The sequence below is a fragment of the Astatotilapia calliptera genome, chromosome 3 (assembly GCF_964374335.1).
Source record: "Astatotilapia calliptera chromosome 3, fAstCal68.1, whole genome shotgun sequence".
Lineage (NCBI taxonomy): Eukaryota > Metazoa > Chordata > Actinopteri > Cichliformes > Cichlidae > Astatotilapia > Astatotilapia calliptera.
Genome location: NC_137424.1, coordinates 1,804,447 through 1,821,896, shown reverse-complemented (window position 1 = coordinate 1,821,896; position 17,450 = coordinate 1,804,447). Strand labels below are relative to the sequence as shown.

Genomic DNA, 17,450 nt, shown 5'->3' with positions numbered 1-17,450 from the left:
TCTTCCATCCAGTAATTCATCATCCATCAGCTCTGCTGCTGCTCTCAGTCCTGGACTCTGATCACACACTAAAAGCAGCTTTTTAACTCGTGTCTGTAAGAACTCTTAGTGTTAGCTTAGCGTTAGCTTAGCTTTAGCTTAGTGTAAGCTTAGTGTTAGCTTAGTGTTAGCATGCTGTGTGCTAGCTTAGCGTCAGAGCTCTGCAGGTGTCTCGTGTGTAAATATTAATCACAGTGACAGTAAAGGAGGTAAAGGGCTGTGACGTCATCACGTACGCTGCGTCCTCTGTGGGCTCTGAGTGAACTCAAAGTACAAACTACAAGTACACAAACACGAACGTAGCTCAGAGTGGCGGACACACTCGGCCTCGTTGGTCCAGCTGTGAGTCCGTTACCGTGAACTATGGAGCGGCAGATTTGTGCTGAACTAAGCTGCACACAGCTGATGTTAGCCAGGAAACATTACACACTGACTTTAATGGAGAGACCGGAAATACAAACACACACAGTTTGTTGTGTGAAGAAATCAAACACGAGCTGAACAAACAGTAAAGTTCCTAAAGACAAACTGTTAAAGGAGGAAACAAAGCAAACTTACAGTTTCTTCACACCAACAACAAGCTCCACTCCACACCTGGACACTAAACACGGACACACAGGTGAGCTGCTTCCTGGAAGGAGGCGGGACTCCACCTGAAACTCAGCACAGGTGGGAGGGGCTCAGCTCTGTGTGTGCTGATGTGTTAACTTTAAAAATATGCCGTCTGACTGCTCAGACTGAGTCAGAGTAAAGTTCACATGCTGACGTGTGGAGACATGAAACCTTGTTGTAGCTGCAGGTGTGAACACACTGATCCCAGATCAGCTCTGCTGTATTTGTAACATGAACATTTCTGCTGCAAAGCTTCAAATGTTCAGCATGTTTCTCTGTTTCCAGTCTATAGATCCAGTCACACTTTCTACCTTCACCTGTGCAGTAAAGACTGAGAGCAGAGCTGAAAGCAAGCGTCCAATCAGTGAGCAGCATCAACACCTGAGCTTCATTCAGACTCTGTTATTGAAGATGTTGTTGGTACAAAGTTCATCTGCTGCTCACATGAATCCATGAAAGATTTATTTCACTGAATGTTTCTTCAAAGCTCATTTCAACCTGTTGAAGTCATGAATGAAAGTGCAGACTGAGAGTGGATCACATGATGTTTGAGGTGTGTCATGTGACATGTTCAGTATTGTCACACATGTCTAGATTGTCCCTGATATCATAACTGCTCAAACACTGATGATTATATTTGAAGAATTATTCCTGATGGCAGCAAAGTTTGAATGGAGCTCTCTGTCTGTGCTGATTTGTCGCCCTCTGGAGGTCAAAGCACAAACTGCATGATGTCACTGTAACCACCACAGTGACAGGAAGTGTTTTTATGACTGAAACACTGAAATGATGCTAACGGCTGTCATTAGGCTCACTGACAGCAGTGCTGATGTGTTCATGTCAAACACTGGCTCAGGTCAGACTCCTTCATCCTTCTCCAGCGTGAGGCCGCCCTCAGACCCACAGGAGCTCTGACCTTTGACCTCCTGACCCTAACCATTTTTTCTTGTTGCATCTTTAAATGCAAATCCTGTGAAATGGTCAGGGGCGGCTCTAGAGAAATTTTCTTAGGGTGGCAAAATCAAAGCCTTTTCCCCCCAAACACATATGCAGGTGGTTACATGTGGTTAAAATGATTCAAATGCAGTAAGTATGCACGTTTTTCATATAAATATAGTCTATAACTTAATTATTGTCTGTACCCACATGATTACACACTTTAGTTACATGAAACATGTGAGTTTTGATGTTATGTACTGTACAGCCTGTATATTAAATACATATGTAGCCCAATAAGTATAAACTCCAGAAAGCTACACAACATGGGGCGCTTCATTTACAAACACAAGTCTAACTTAAGTTTCACTGTTTTTGTTAGAAAACAGTCACATTGTTGCAGCTTAAATGACACAAAATGTCAGAAATCTGCACTGTCATGAACAAACATGTAAACCTCATTTTTCATGATTTGTTGGATTCACCCTCTGAGGTCTGAAATACAACCGGACATTTGTGACTCCTTTGAGTTTACGTTTGTATTTCACCCTCAGATTGTTTCATTTTATTTTTTCCTCCTCTTGCTTTGTTTGGTATCTTTTCAGCTCAACTGAATTTAGTTGTTTTTTCACTGACATACTGCATTAGTATTACTATTACTATTAATGTAACTATTACTGATCTGAAATCACACAAAGAACCTAAAATCCTAGCAGTATTTTTTACTGTAAAAAAACCACAGACGTGTTGGGTAAATGTTTATAACTTGAAATGCAAATATAAATTGTACATTTTGTAAACAGATACAACTATTTATCTAAAAATGCAGCCAATACACCTGCTGTTTTTTCATTTTCTACAACCATTTAAAATAGCACTCACCTTCCTTCATTTCCACAGTGTAACATCCACCCACCTGTGTAAAATCAGAAATTCCCATGGTGTTGTTCAAAATGTGCTCTGGCACAATCATAAGCATCGCTTGCTGCTGAAAACAAGAAGAAAGCCGTCCTGCTATGGGCTGAACCATTTGTTAATGTGGAGGGGGGGACACTATGGAATATATCCAGTTCTAGCATTTATATTCACTGCTGACTGTAACTACGCTCAAACTGTTAAACTTATTTTAATAAACAACACTGTCATATGCAAAACTGGGGTGGCACTTGGGGTGGCAAGGGATCATTTTAGGGTGGCACTTGCCACCCCATGCCACCCTTCTAGATCCGCCCCTGCTGATGAAGCCAACAGGTTCGCTTCATTTGCAAAAAGCAGATATGAGTTTCTGAGGCCACAGTCTTCTGTGGCTGAAGGGGAATCAGGGGAAGCCCTGGAGGAGTCCACCACCCACCAGAAACAGGTCTGAGCTCTCACTGCAGTTGTAAAGGGGCTACACAGCCCACATGAGGCTGAGGGATGCAGCCTTCTGTCAGACTGTCACTAACACAGAGAAACACCCGTGTACACTCATACTCATGGGCACATACACCAATCAGCCTCGACCCTTTCTTCCTTTGCATTTGTGGTTTGGTGCCATAAATGCACAACATAGAAGAGCCACCTCGACGGGACAACACTCAGCGGTTCATCTGTCTCTCTTCCACAGCATGTCTTTGTCCTGTCTTCCTTCTCTCACCCCAACCAATCACAGCAGATGGCCCCGCCCCTCCCTGAGCCTGGTTCTGCCGGAGGTTTCTTCCTGTTAAAAGGGAGTTTTTCCTTCCCACTGTCGCCAAAGTGCTGCTCATAGGGGGTCATATGACTGTTGGGTTTTTCTCTGTATGTATTATTGTACGAGCTACCTTACAGTATAAAGCACCTTGAGACGACTGCTGTTGTGATTTGGTGCTGTGTAAATAAAACTGAATTGAATTAAGAAACAACTCTTAGATTCCTCACATGATTCTCCTGTATTCCTACGGGACGCCAAGGTAATATAACATGGAAGTGTGTCACAGTGCCTGGTGGCCACATGTTACCCATAAACTGTCAACCTGACCGTACTGTAGCTACGTCCAAAGACTAGTTAAAGATTAAAGCTTTTTGGGGGGTTAAATCTGACATAAATAAAGAAAGAATAACATTAAAGTCGATTCTTTTGATCACTGTAGTTCTACTTTGAGGATATGACGTGTAAAAACCCTCAGTCGTGGCTGGTGGATCTCACATTCCTGGTCTTTGTAATTCCAGTTCAATGAAGCCTCATTTTCACCTTTTTCCAGGTAAATTTTCCCAACTGTTCTAATGTCCATGCTGTGGCATTGTCCCATCATTTGTATTTCCTGTTAATGGATTTTTAATATGGTCTGGGAAATTACTATATATGAGTAACTTCCTGTTGTATTGCAGCTTAAGGCCATTGTCACTGAAATAAAGCCCGAGTTGTAATAGTTTGCATCCAGAACGAGGAAAACGAAGAAACCCAAACACTGCTCAGTGGATGAGTCCGTCCTGGAATAAATACCAGGACAAAACTAAAAAGAAGAGCTTGTTTCCTCGAAGCAACAACAGAAAGCTCTTTGTCTCTACAGATGTTTCTGGGAAACACGTTAACAATATTTAAACATTTGTTCTTAATAAACGTTTTTACTTAATGATGCTTTATGATATTTCTATCTGACCTAATGCAGCAGCGTATCCACATGAACTCTGCAGTGTTTCTACCCAGAGGCCACCGTGGTCCTTCTTTACTAATGCTGAGGGTTTTCTCCCAGCCGTGATAGCCTTTGACAGGTAAACTGAGTCATTCCAGCCCAGTGCAAAAATAACCTCCCTGTCTGCTCTTAACTTCACGCATCGATGCTAAAACGTTGCATAACTGAACCTGCAGACTGTGATCCTGTAGCTGTCGAGGAGAGGGCTTGATGCCGTCCATCTTCTGCTCAATTAACAACGCCTGCAACCTTTTGAGCCTTGGTCCTGCTACAGTCACAAATATAACATCATCACTCTTTATTTGATCCACTACACTGCTGTCATTTCTGTTATGGCCCCACAAGGTCACTGAATTCTGTCATTCTTCTCCAATCCATGGTTTTCAGTCACTGGTGGGCAACATTACTCTACCACGACTGCAAACAGTGGACAGTTGGTAGGTAGTCCTGCAGGACGCCTGTCTCGAGCCAAGGCTACTTGGAACATCTCTCCATGGAGGAACAATGAAGACATGAAGAGAAACTATAAATCTTTGGGACTTGTGCTCCAACAGCTTTGTTTAAAGGCCTGAAAGTGGCGACGTCTCTCCCAGAGCTCCAGCTCAGTGACATCTATGTGTGCCTTGTATGCTTCAGCTGACGCTGCTGCCAGGATGAAAGCTGTCAAACCGAGCACAGCTACATGTTCCACCTGGATGGGTAAATAATGTGTTTGAGGTGAGAACAATCAGGAAAGCTCGCCAGCGGCTTTACTTCCTGAGGAGGCTGAGGAAGTTTGGCATGAACGCCAACATCACCTCAAATTTCTACAGGTGTGCAGTCGAGAGCTTGCTGACGAGCTGCATCACAGTTTGGTACGAAGCTGCTCTGCCAGCAGCCGTAAATCACTACAGAGGGTGAAGGCAGCAGAGCACATCACTGGCACGAGGCTTCCTGCCATTCAGGACATTTATCTCCAGCGGTGCCTCCATAAAGCACACAGCATCATCAAGGACCACAGCCACCCAGCACATCAGCTGTTCTCCTTGTTACCATCGTTACAGGAGTCTGTCTGCTCGGACTACAAGACTCAAAAACTGTTTCTACCACCAAGCCATACGACACCTCAACCACAACACTTAAACACACACAACACAGCACTCAGAAGCTACCTGCAGCTTCACAAGTACTCTGTTTAATCTGCACTGGTCACTCCACTTTATTGTCATTGATATTTATATTTAAAAGTGCAATACTGAAATTTTCTGCTGCTCATTCCTGTGCAATGTCCCATCTGCCCTCCCGTCATATTTCTCTTCAAGATTTTCTTATTTAATCACTAGTGTACATATATTTATAGATACAAATATATTTAGTCATCTTTTCTCTTTTACCATGTCTCTCTAATATTTGCTCCTTACTATTTTTCTATTTTCTTTATTATTTTATTTTATTATATTTTCTCCTACTGTATCAAGCTGCCGAGTGACTGCTGCTCGTCAAACACATTTCATTGCAATGTTGACCCTGTGCTAACTTGCATATGACAAATAAAACTGAAAACTGAAAAGAAGAAACTGGTCGTTGTTAAAGGAAAGGTAATCTCCACATAAGCAGCTTAGATGACCTTCCACGTGTAAATCTTACAATGTGTTGACTTGGACATGAACAGTGTAGGACCAGAAAAGTCCCAGCAGTGTTAATTTGTCACATTAATGTAAAATGAAGTATTTTTCTGATGTTGGGTTAATCGTTCCTACAGTTTAAATGAGCCGTCACTGATGTTCACATGTGGCAGCCATACTCTACGGCTTCTGTAAATAAACACTGATTACTGAATCCAGTTTTGGCTACATTAAACTCAAAGACGTTCAAAGGATGGCTGGAAAGCTACAGACTGCAGTACTGTTTGGCACCAGTAGCAAAGTATGTCTGTTGTGGAGTTGTAGACATGTAACTTGAACATGTTTGTAACTTTTTACTAGCATTTTGTTTACTATGTTTCAGCTCTATGGCACTAAATGGGGGACTGACCACGTTTTTGACCTTGACTGGACTTACTGGGTCCAGTAAAGATATCATAGCCAAAGGTGGCTCTGCTTCCAGTTCTGGCTTATAGGAAGATCTCTGAAGGTTGGGTGTAATCCTCTCCTGACTTTGGATCACTCTCTTAGATCTAAACCTCCAGCTCTGGACTCGCCATCCTCAAAGACTGCTCCATAAGAACACAGGCATGTGTGAACAGCCCACTCCTCCTTTGGTCAATGGCACACACTTTTAGACAATGTGTATTCAGCATCTGGCAAGAGTGGAATCAACTGGGGCTCTTTCTAAATTGGCGTCACCATTGATTGTGGTGGTGGCAGCAGCTCATTCTGCTGGCTCTGTGTAACAGGGTCATAAATCACATTGTTATAATGTGTTCTAAACCCCCAAACTGCTCCTTTTATACCTGACTTTTAGGACCTCCAAGCCTGTAGTTGTGTTCATTATCAGTTAGAGCCCCTCCTCGTTCTTTTCTTCTTCTTCGGTGCAATCCTATAAATACAGTGTACCCCTTTTGCCTCTCCCCTTTTCTACAATCCCCCTGTGGGAGAGGTGGGTGTCATTTCTTTCCAACACTTTAAAACACACATATAATGCATATTTAGCCACCTGGATGTTTCTGGTTGCAATTTTAGTTCGATTATTGTCATTATTAAGCCTGTTTTTGTTAGATGTTATAAGTGTGTAGTATGTGTGTATCATAAATGTGTTTTAGGCGCCATAAATGCTAGCATGAATATATACTCCTTGCTAGCTTGGGAGCTGTGGTGGGTTGAACTAACCCTCTTCCCCACTGTTTGTATTTGGTCGTAGGAGCTGGAGTGGGCAAATTATTTACTGGGAGGTCTTTCTTTCTTTTACCTTTTTTATCAGACACAACGCAGAATCACACCGGTTACATCTGCAGCTCATCCATCACCTGTTCTTCCCATCACTTAATGTTTTTGCTGCAAGACGTTGGAGTGAGTGCCATCTATTTTGCTGTTGTTTGGAGGCATTTTAGTTCAGTGAGAGACAGGAGGTCACGCAACAAACTGCTCAAACGAGTGGAAGCCGCTGCCCTCTGCTCGTCAGCTGGGAAACCTGGATCTCCCTTGTTGTGTTAACAGACCTCTCTGCATTGAATCATACCTGTTATTAACCTCTGTCTCTCTTCCACAGCATGTCTTTATCCTGTTTTTCTTCTCTCACCCCAACCAATCACAGCAGATGGCCCCGCCCCTCCCTGAGCCTGGTTCTGTCGGAGGTTTCTTCCTGTTAAAAGGGAGTTTTTCCTTCCCACTGTCGCCAAAGTGCTGCTCATAGGGGGTCATATGCTTGTTGGGTTCTTCTCTGTATCTATGAAGCGCCTTGAGGCGACTTTTGTTGTGATTTGGCGCTATATAAATAAAATTGAATTGTCAGGGTCAAAGTTCAGAGGTAAGTTTGTTTAGCAAATGAATGACAATAAATCATACATGTTTGCTGATTCACAGGTTAACAGCCTGGAGGAACAGGGCTGTGTCGTTCCTGTGATGCGATTCAGCTTTATTTCAGCCACTCAACAAAACAACATTATATTATATTTAATATATATTAAATATGTGCCAACTGATTCAGTACGTTTCATGTAGAAATATGTGTGGCAACTTTTTGTTGCAGCAATGATCTCTGATTGATGTCTGCTGTGAGGACAGGGGGTGTGCATGTGCTCAAGTCACGTGACACGTAATTTACGCAACATTTGGTCCATTTAAAAGTTACAGTGAGATAAAATCATGTTATGGATTGCACTCAGTATATTGTGCCGACATGGTGAGATTGTGTCTGTCGAGCCGAGGAGAGCGTCGCAGTGCCAAAAGCTGTAAAATGAACTATCAGGCTGGAGTGTGCTGCCACAGCACAGAGCAGTCACAGAGTCCTGCAGGCAGAAGAGGAGTGATCGTGTTAGCCACCTTACAAAACAAAAAGACATGAAGTGAAAAGCAGAGCGCAGAGTGAGGCAGAAGAAGACAGACTGGGCCAAGTCCTGCATGTGCGAGAGCGAGCGAGACCCGGGACAACGTCATCCGCCTCGCCTGGACTAGTCCGCCGGCCGGAGGAGGGACAGTGGCTGCACTGTGCAGCCGAAGACTCACTTTGATCGCGCAGGAAACGAGCGACACAACCGGTCCACCGTCCGTGCAAACTGCGCCAGGCAGCGTATTGCAAGCTGGAGGACACCGAGGAAAGTCACAGTAGGAGCGGCGCTTAGTGAGAGGTGATGTCGGGGGGACATGGCTTCTTCTCCGGTCACCCCAGCATCGCTTGAAGGAGAAACACCTTCACCCACCGGGAACGAGGAGCCCGCGACCACCCGACAGGTACGACACGCCTCCGAGACCCTCTGCGCGCCCGGTAACGTTGTAACGTTTTACCGAAGTTCATTCGCAAACACACCAGTTTAAGATGGACCCGAGAATCAGCACACGGGAGCACTGGTGTCTGACTCAGCAGAAACGGCTCGACGTGCGTGTAATGCTTCGTATTTGATAACGATGGAATAATTCTTTAAAATAAGCACACAGATAAACACTGGTGGGTGGAAAAGTTCGTGTTTTGGTGAAATGAGTCCCGCCTAGTCCGGTCTACACCTCATTCAGCAAACATCTGAGTCACCCTGAGACGCCAGTGCGCGTCCTTGTGATGCAAAAAGCCGTAAGTGACACGCTGTTTACACGCAGGAGCAGTTTAACACATGCAGGTTGTGCCAGTAGGCGTTTCCTTCAATGTGACACCAAACGTGTAAATCAGTGCTGGGAGCGGATGTTGGACCTGATCAGTCTTAATCTGACAAACTGTAGTTCCTGCTCTGTTTCTAATTCAGCCCCATGACAGACAACCAGCATGTTCTCCTGTCACGTGTTATTGACACGCACATATTTAGTCCGTGTGTGGGATGTTAAAGGTGAGTTTGTTCAGGGCACGATCAGACTGAGGCCATTTCAACAGGTACAAGGAAGTGTTAGTGTGGTTACTACGGCAGCACTGATGCCCTGATGAGTGCACATGGCTGGAATGAAAAGTCAATGCTATGTATAGCATGAACTACTTGTTGTCTAAGGCGGTGCAGAGAGTGAGCAGGAAATATCTGAGGTTGGATATTTCAGTACATACAGAGCTGTGCAGAGACATTAGGATCTTAAACTATTGTCTGTATCTGGCAAAGCGAGAATCTGAGCCTTGTGTACAAACTGTCTGGTGTTTGTTCTGGCAGGAATATGAAACTACTGTGCACAGCATGCTTATTAAGATGACCCAGGACCAGGTCATCTTGCAGGATGGTAGTGTTACATCGAGAAGGTTCCTCTTTAATTGTTGGATTTCTGTGTGAGTTTTCTCCCTGTGCCTCTGTGGCCTCTCCCCACAGTATCTGTGTTTGTGTTTAAAGTGTTTAAAGTACAGCACTAGATGATCGTATGGGTGAATGTGACTTGTTGTAAAGCACTTTGAGTTGTTGTCTGTTAGGTATTTTAGTACCATGGTAGCATTTACTGGATATTGTTTTATAGTGACATTATGCAGGAAAACTCTGTCATTCAATAAGGCCCCTTTGTTTTAGTTATTTTTCTCTTTGACCCAAGAATTGATGTGTGAGAATCACAGGCTGGTACAAGGTTGAAATACCACAGAGATCACTCCCTCAGCTACATTAGTTTCTTAATCTTTTAGGAGACGCCTGTTGAAGGCCAAATGGTTTGTTCCAGATTTCACTAATGAAAGAACTCTTCGTTTTGTGCCTTGAAAATATGTCGCTGAGATAATCACAATTGTAGCTGAACTGATACACTACACAAAGGATGCTTCTTCACCCATGGGCAGGAAGACGCTGCCTTATCTTGGTCTGTACTGGTTTAAACTGATAATCTGCTGTCTCATGAATTTTACCCTCTATATAAACTGTTGTACTTGTGAATAAAGTTGAGTCACTTTGGGAAGACAATCTAAAGCAGTCTCTGTTTTCTTGTTCTCCCAAGCTGCTCCCGAGCTCGTACTAACACGCTGAATGGCATGCTTGAATATTACTTGAGAATATATTTGACTGTGTTACAGACTAAGGGACATTCTCTGCTGATAGGTGAAGGTACATTCTCTGCTGATAGACGTCCACGCCTCGAAGGAAGTCGATCCACGGATTAGGCCCTGGAAACCGTTTCCTTCAATTTTGGTGTCAGAAGTGGGATCCTGACGAAGGTAGGCACTCGTCTTTTATTTTATAAGACTGTGTTATGCCTTTCTCAGTGATCCACATAGAAACGGGATACGCTGACGAGGCCTTCTTCAGTGGCCCACATAGTAACAAGTGGGATACACTGAGGAGCCTTCTTTAGTGGCCCACATAGAAACACAGGAAGTTGCCTGTTGTTTTGTAAATAAAAGCAGAAAGGACACAGGAAGTTGCCTGCTGTCATAAACTAAGAAGTTGCTCACCAGCAGAAAGGACACAGGAAGTTGCCTGGGGTCATAAAACGAGAAGTTGCTCGTTAAAAAGTGAGAAGTTGCTCACTAAAAAGATAAAATTGCTAGCAAAAAAAAAAAAAATCAAGTAACCTCAGGTGTGCCACAGCAAAAATAAAAACTAACTTAAATCCTTCAAAGCGTCTAAACCCCTCTGGAAATCACTGACCATGGGTCAGAATAATTCAAAGACCTTAGACGGGTCCGATAAAAACTCAAAATTAACTGTAAAACCGAAAAAAATAAAATATAAAATCACAAATAGCGGCTCAGTACGACTCCCACTTCCGGTTACGTTCAACCCACGCTCGCGAATCAATGAAGACTTCCATGATTACGTATCCAGAACATGCGGAAGTGCTTACGTGACTGATTTCGTCTCGAACTTAAGAACTATAACTTTAATGCATCCTAATGTATTTCCGGAGCCCTATCCCGAACGATTATCGCCAGAAAACAGGTCAGTAGAAATGTTAAATACTATTTGTGATAAGGAAAGTAGGCTGATTAAAAAGTCCTGTAAAACATATATGATAGAATGTCGTGATGTGACCAATCGCATGCTACCACTATGGAAAAAAGGACCCGAGCCAGACGTAAATGCTTTAAATCAAGCCAGTGTAGGCTCTAGTAAATCCACTGCAGAAAAAACTAGCCTTATATGCCCATCCGTTCAACCTACGGCTCCGCCGCCTTATGATGAAAAGACAGAATTAATAGCTGCTGCGGCGGCTGCACGTCACCAGCGCGTATATCCTGATATAACAGCAAAATCCCAAAGGAGTGAGGAAGGCACTGAAATGACACCTAAATCAGAAGAAGATGACTGGTTTAACCTAGATCAAAGACAGGAACGAGAATACACTGAACGAGAAAGAGAGTTACAGGAACATAAAAAGCAAACAAAACAGTTAATGGCAGAGTGTGAGGAAATCATGAAAGATCCTTTAACTGAACGTACGGAAGCTGAACTGCAGCAAGCCGTTTCCGTCATAGATAATCATGTTCAGCGCCACACTAGAGTAGCGAATGGTTTGACTGTGCCAAAAGCAATAACTAACACCAGAAATTTAATAAGGAACTACTTAAAGCAGAAAAAAGAGGAAAAAACTCAAGAGGGCCCCCACAAAAACACCCGTTATAAAGAAAAGCAGGGATCACAATTTAATGACGTCAGCACCTCCCTCCCGTTCATGATAATAGGGGACATGTGTTGCATTCAACCCCCTAAAATTTCAGAGTTAGCAGCAACCATTAAAGAACTTCCCGATCCTCTACAAAATCCTACAGCCTTTGTTTCTGCATTACAGAGAAGTACCAGATACCACCACTTGGGTGGGCCTGACTATAGATATATATTATGTCAACGAATCCCAGGTGTGACTGAATCTCAGCTTATTGAAGAAGTAGAGGAACTAGACCCTAAAAATGACCAAGCGGCCAACACCACCTCGTTTTTGTGGATAAACGATGACAAAATCACAGCCTTTTTTCAAAATCTAAAGAAATTTCTGCTCACAATGTCTAGAGATAAAATTGATTTAAATGCAGTAACCATGTGTAAGCAAAAGCCAGATGAATCCACTCTAGTTTTTATGAAATGTTTCACACACTGCTGGACTAATGAGGCATGCATGCCTGAAGGAGGAAATGATCAGATTTTCATAACAACATTCTTAAACAATATTCATCCAGAATGTTCACAACTATTGAAGCTGACTGCCACTGATAATCTCTATGACATGAAAATAAAGAACTTTATCACACTTGTCAAAACAAAAGCTGGTGCAGATCTTTTCCCCAACAGCACGAAGGCTAAAAGTGTTAAGATTATGTTGAATTTTGATGTTGAAGGCTCAGAGGAAAGTGAAAAAATGATGTATGCAGGGGCCCCGCCCCCTCAACAAGCGCAGCAGGGAGATTTCAGAAGGAGAGATAGGAGTGGAGACGTATGTTTTTACTGTGGAAAAATAGGACACTGGAGGAGGGAATGCAAATCAGCAGCACATAGGTCTCAACCACAAAACACAGGACCAGCTCCTGCCACTAGGCGTCAGCAGAGCTCTTACAGACAAGGTAACTGGCAACGCAGACAGGAATCACATCAAAGAAACGGCCCCTTTGCACTTAGGCAGCAACCTTATAATCCACATTTTAATCCCCACCCATATGATAACGAAAGACTGGACCGACAATAGGGAGGCCCAGGTGAAGATGAGGGACAGTGTGAAGCACTACACACAATGCTGCATTTGCAATTGTCCCGTAACACAGAAAGCTTGCCCATGTTAGATATAGAGATAGGTGAAAAGACTTATTCCTTTTTAGTTGACAGTGGAGCCACTAAAAGTTCACTGTCTGGAAAATTCTATAGTGGGCCTGTTTCCTCTGTGTGCATCAACACCATGGGAATAAACGGAACTCTAGTGCAATGCCCCAAAACTCATTCTCTAAAGACACGCTGGGGCCCAAAACCAGACGAAATTACATATCATCCATTCATAATTATTCCAAACTCGCCTGTGAATCTATTAGGCAGAGATTTAATGGCAAAAATGAACTTGTGTATTTCATTTAACACAAAGGGTGAAATGTTTGCAGATACTGATAACAGCTATGTTTTCTCTGCCCTATGCACCGACACCATGGAGAAGGAACAGCCTCTGTGTCAGCTGGACGCCTCAGCGGAGAATGAACTCAATATCCATCTGACTGGTATCCCACGTCACACTCTGTGTCAAAAACATGTGCAAACACCGTTACCAGGTAGCCCCATGCCTGGAAGCCACATATTTGTTTCTCTCACACTGTTCAACAACATGATAACTGCACACACCAGTGAAGGCCAAACAGTGGTTTTGTCACATAACTCAGACATAGGCTATGACATTACGGCACCATGTCGACACACAGATCTAACCTACCCCATACACTGTACTATCTCTGCTGTCACATTGCCAGCTGAATATCAAAACATGACATTATGGTCAAGAGGTGAGAATGATGTAGGATTTATTGACTGTACACCTTATCATGCTCAGCTGAAAAACAACAAGCCGGTATATGTCAAGCAATATCCCATTTCCGCTGAAAAAGCCGCAGCCTTAGACATCATCATAGGAGATTTATTGACAGCTGGAGTAATAAAGCCCACAGTATCTCCATATAACACTCCTGTCAATCCTGTGCCAAAGCCTAACAAACCTGGCGTATGGCGTTTCACACAAGACTTAAGGCAAGTTAATGCAGTCATTATGCCTCTGCCACCTCTCGTCCCAGATGTTCCCAGCATACTGACAGGTATTCCAGCAACAGCTACACATTTTACTGTGGTGGATTTGTGCTCCGCCTTTTTCTCAGTACCTGTGCATGAGGACACACAGCCGATATTTGCTTTTACACATAGAGATAAGCAGTACACATGGACTCGCTTACCCCAAGGCATGGTAGACAGCCCTGCGGCTTTCTCAATGGTGGTACGTGCTACCCTGGACGGCTTCATTCCTCCAGAGGGCTGTACTCTGATCCAGTATGTAGATGATCTCCTCCTCTGTGCTGAAAGTGAAAAACTATGTCAAACTGCCACACATATGCTACTCCAGCACCTCCAACAGACTGGCCACAAAGCATCAGCAAAGAAAATGCAGTACTGTCAGACTTCTGTTCAATATTTGGGATTTACACTGTCTCACGGACAACGTTCCATGACTACAGACAGGGTCAAAGCTGTGACCTCTGTCCCTAAGCCCACTACACAGAAGGAAATGCTGTCTTTCCTAGGCATGGTGAACTATTGCAGACAGTGGATACCAGACTGTTCTTTTCATGACCACATTCTGCGTGAATGCTGCAAAAAAGACAAGCCTCCTCGAATACTGTGGTCAACAGAAATGACTGCCTCTTTCAATGCATTACAGGGAGCGCTGACCTCCGCCCCTTGTTTGGGTCTGCCTGACTACCACTTACCGTTCCACCTGTACGTCACAGAGAACGGCACAACCTGTGCAGGCGTATTGGCCCAAGAGCATGGCTGTGGCTACCGTCCAGTAGCCTTCTACTCAAAGGTGCTGCCAGCAGTAGTTCAGGGGATGCCGGCCTGCCTGAGAGCAGTAGCAGCTTGCTCTATCATGATAAGGGACTGCGAGAAGCTCACACTCTCACATGACACTATTCTACACACCAATCACCAGGTCACGACCATTCTAGCAAACATAACTACACAACACATGACCGCACAACGTCGCTCAGGTTATGAAGCTACACTGACTTCAACAGCAAATCTCACTATAAAAGCAAGCAGCACACCCAATTCGCCAGCACACTTACTCATTCGTATGCTGTGTTCCTCTGACTGACAGGATGGTTCAGACGACCCTGACGATCATGATTGTATGACACGTATACAGGAATCCACAGCACCACGCCCAGACTTAGAGCAGACACCAATCCCAGACTCAGTCATTGTTTATGTGGACGGGTCCTGTTCAAAACCAAATGACAACTTATTTCTTTGTGGCTATTCGGTGGTGACATTGCCTGACATCATACTAGAGGCTCACTCATTACCATTTCACTCAGCACAAAAAGCAGAGCTCATGGCTTTAATACGCGCCTGTGAGCTCCATGTGGATAAGCGGGTAACAATTTACACTGATAGCCGTTATGCATTCGGTGTGGTGCATGACTTTGGCACATTGTGGAGACAAAGAGGATTTAGATCTGCTGATGGAAAATCGATCGCTAATTCTGACCTTGTTCAAAGACTTTTGCAGGCTATACAGCTGCCATCGGCAATTGCAGTTGTTAAAACGAAGGGGCACAGCACGGCTGACACAGACGAAGCAGTGGGAAATGCTCTTGCAGACGTAACCGCGAAAGCAGCTGCTGCCTCACAGCAACCATCCAGAAGGGAAGTATTATCTTTGCCTTTACAGCTGCCACTTGTCACACTCCCAGACTATTTAGAAACAAATGTTGACCTAAAATTCATACAAGAGCAAGCCTCTGCCTTAGATTACACTTACTGGGAAAGTAATGATTGTACCTTAGATAACAGAGACGGCTTATACAAAAACCTTGAGGGTTTGATTGCCCTCCCATCTTCACTACTGCCAATCCTTGTCCGCCATTTTCACGGTGTGAGTCATGTCGGACAAAGAGGGGTAATAGGAGCAATAAAATCAAGATTTGTAATCGAGAAAACATCACACGCAGTAAAACGCATATTAGCAACCTGTCTAACATGTGCACGAACTAATGTAGGAAAACCAAAAGCAAAACATCAGCATTTACCACAACCAGATTTCCCATTTCATACATTACAAATTGATTTTACACACATGCCAGCACAAGGAAGCATCAAGTACTTACTGGTAATAGTGGACCAATTTAGTAAATGGGTAGAAGCTTATCCAACATCAAAAGAAACTGCAGAAGTAGTCTGTCAAAAGTTGTGCAATGAAATAATACCCAGATTTGGAATACCTCACCAAATTAACAGTGATAGAGGACCTTCATTTACATCAGAAGTAATTCAAAAGTGTGCTAAAACTCTAGCAATAGACTGGAAATATCATGTGCCATACCATCCTCAGAGTTCAGGAGTTGTAGAAAGAATGAATAGGACCATAAAAAATCGCCTGACTAAAGCAATGATAGAAACAGGAATGACCTGGGTCAAATTACTTCCTCAAATCCTCTGCGAGATTAGAATGACTCCATCCGCAGCAACCAAATTATCTCCATTTGAAATAATCATGGGAAGACCGTTTCCAACACCATGGTCAGCCTCCAGAGGGGCACCGCTATTGGAAGGGGACATAGACACTGCATTGTCTGACTATGTTCACAATCTGGTAGAAACACTGAATAATAACTATCAGAAAGTTTGTCTCTCTCAGCCTCTCCCTTCCATAGATCCAACCCATCCGTGGAAACCAGGAGATGCGGTGTTGGTAAAGTCGCTAAAACCAAGGGCACTCGGGGAGGCCGCGTGTTCCAGCCCCCAGACTGTACTTGCAGTGACGAGAACCAGCATCCTAACAGACGGACAACCTCAGTGGATTCATGCCAGCAGGGTTAAGACCAGCCCCACCAAACCACCTAAGGCGTCGGATCAAGTAGATGACGACTCAGGCGAGCCAACGCCCGGATCCAACACACCTACACACACACAATCACTGATTAACACACAACGCCTGAAAGAGCCAAGACTCAGAAAGCCCTTTGATCCCCCGCCTGAACAACAACAAGGTACTCGAACATCCAGCAGGAACAGAAAGCCTAGAGTACCACACAATGTCTAACCTGATAAAGATAGACTCGTTTCATCCTGATAATGGAGAAAATGAAATGCCCATTGTCATCACACGACGCTTATACGGTGTCTCTCGAACCTGGGACCAGGCCAGAAGACGACTAAAGAACTGTCTTTTTTATATATTTAGGTTATTAATCATATCTACCGCATTAACCTTAGGATTTTTATTTACTATTTCGTATTGTAAAGTGCAACCCTGTTCACATTTCTGCAAGCCACATTTTCAATGATAACCCATATAGCTACTAGTACAGCTACTTCAATGTATTTGCAATTAGCACAAATTGATCCTGAGGATGTGCCAGATGTTACCAATGATGTTACTGATGTGTATATTGAACATTAGGTTGTGAACTATTACATTTTATGATTTGCTTTTTATATTATGT

At 43.6% G+C, this 17,450-nt stretch overlaps 1 protein-coding gene and 2 long non-coding RNA genes across 8 annotated transcripts in view; 2 read left to right on the top strand and 1 right to left on the bottom strand.

Annotated features, from left to right (window-relative positions):
• Nucleotides 1-17,450, bottom strand: part of LOC113006456 (uncharacterized) — an 87,410-nt gene that overhangs the window by 5,230 nt on the left and 64,730 nt on the right. Inside the window, exon 1 of one of the 4 annotated variants that reach the window (XM_080296760.1) lies at nucleotides 598-1,440. The exons of the other annotated variants lie outside the window; for them this stretch is intronic. The gene's annotated coding sequence lies outside the window, so the exon portion shown is untranslated. Of the gene's footprint in view, nucleotides 1-597; nucleotides 1,441-17,450 lie in introns of those variants that run through there. 4 annotated transcript variants of the gene reach the window in all.
• LOC145424061 (uncharacterized) lies at nucleotides 9,752-17,022 on the top strand. The gene is made up of 2 exons (XR_013905010.1): nucleotides 9,752-10,478; nucleotides 16,643-17,022. It is a non-coding gene; the product is annotated as an uncharacterized LOC145424061 (long non-coding RNA).
• On the top strand, nucleotides 10,498-15,706 carry LOC145423958 (uncharacterized). Of its 3 annotated transcripts, none has more exons than XR_013904905.1 (3): nucleotides 10,498-11,202; nucleotides 13,397-13,508; nucleotides 14,660-15,706. It is a non-coding gene; the product is annotated as an uncharacterized LOC145423958 (long non-coding RNA). The 3 variants fall into 3 exon arrangements; XR_013904904.1 differs by having other exon boundaries at nucleotides 13,394-13,508; XR_013904903.1 differs by lacking the exon at nucleotides 10,498-11,202 and having other exon boundaries at nucleotides 12,351-13,508.